This window comes from Meles meles, chromosome 8, assembly GCF_922984935.1.
Source record: "Meles meles chromosome 8, mMelMel3.1 paternal haplotype, whole genome shotgun sequence".
Classification (NCBI taxonomy): domain Eukaryota; kingdom Metazoa; phylum Chordata; class Mammalia; order Carnivora; family Mustelidae; genus Meles; species Meles meles.
Window position 1 is genome coordinate 52,620,639 of NC_060073.1, and position 984 is coordinate 52,621,622.

A 984-nucleotide genomic window follows, 5' to 3' on the forward strand; every position below is an offset into this window, starting at 1 on the left:
TGTGTGCTTGTCTGACAAAGTCTCTGTGTCAGGGCCCCTGGAAAGTGAGGGAGCCCAGGCACAGCCTTATTGCATCAATGTTTCTCTCATAGGGTCCTCTGAACACAAGGCTTTGAGGTCCTCATTTCTTCCATTTCTACTAGTCCTTCAGCAATCTCTTATTGGGTATATGTCTTTGGTCATATTAGTGAACCTCTCCGAGTTTGGTTTTTCAGTCTATAAAACGTGATGATAGTACTTGCTACACAGTATCGATTGTGAAGTGGTTGGCATGTGGTAGTTATTTGAAGATTTCACAGTACATGAGAAAAATCTTTTATGGTAGGTCAGCAGTGTCTAAGAGAATATTTTTCTAGAAAGGGACATACTTACTTAGTTCAAACGAATAAGACAGTTTTCAGAAGGGGAAGAATTACTGAATGAGCCTTAATATATAGTTAAAGCCATTGCCTAAATGACATTTCAAATAAATGCATTTTACAGATGATAGAAACTTTTAAGCATTTATATTTTAATATTGAAACAGTAAGGTTAAAGAGTCAACAGGAAACGTTCTTTAGCTACGACAATGTTTATCACAATTTAGAATTACAATTCCACAACTACTTAGATGATACTACCATTCCACCTCAAAAGATTTTGTCTTGTTTTTGTCCATTTATTCTAAATATAAAAAATTAGGGGTGCCTGGGCGGCTCAGTAAGCATCTGACTTTGGCTCAGGTCATGATCAGGGTTCTGGGATCTAGTCCTGCATCAGGCTCCACGGTCAGTGAGGAGTCTGCTTCTCCCTCTGCCCCTCCCCAACTTGTGCGCACGTGCTATCTCTTTCTCTCAAATAAACTCTTTTTTAAAATATTTAAAATTTAAAAAATACATAAAAAATTAAAAGGACTTACCCAACCTTAAACAATGAGGGACTGAATCAAGATTCATGATCATCTTCATATAATGAAATAAAATTTAGTTTTAAGAGAGTTAAAAA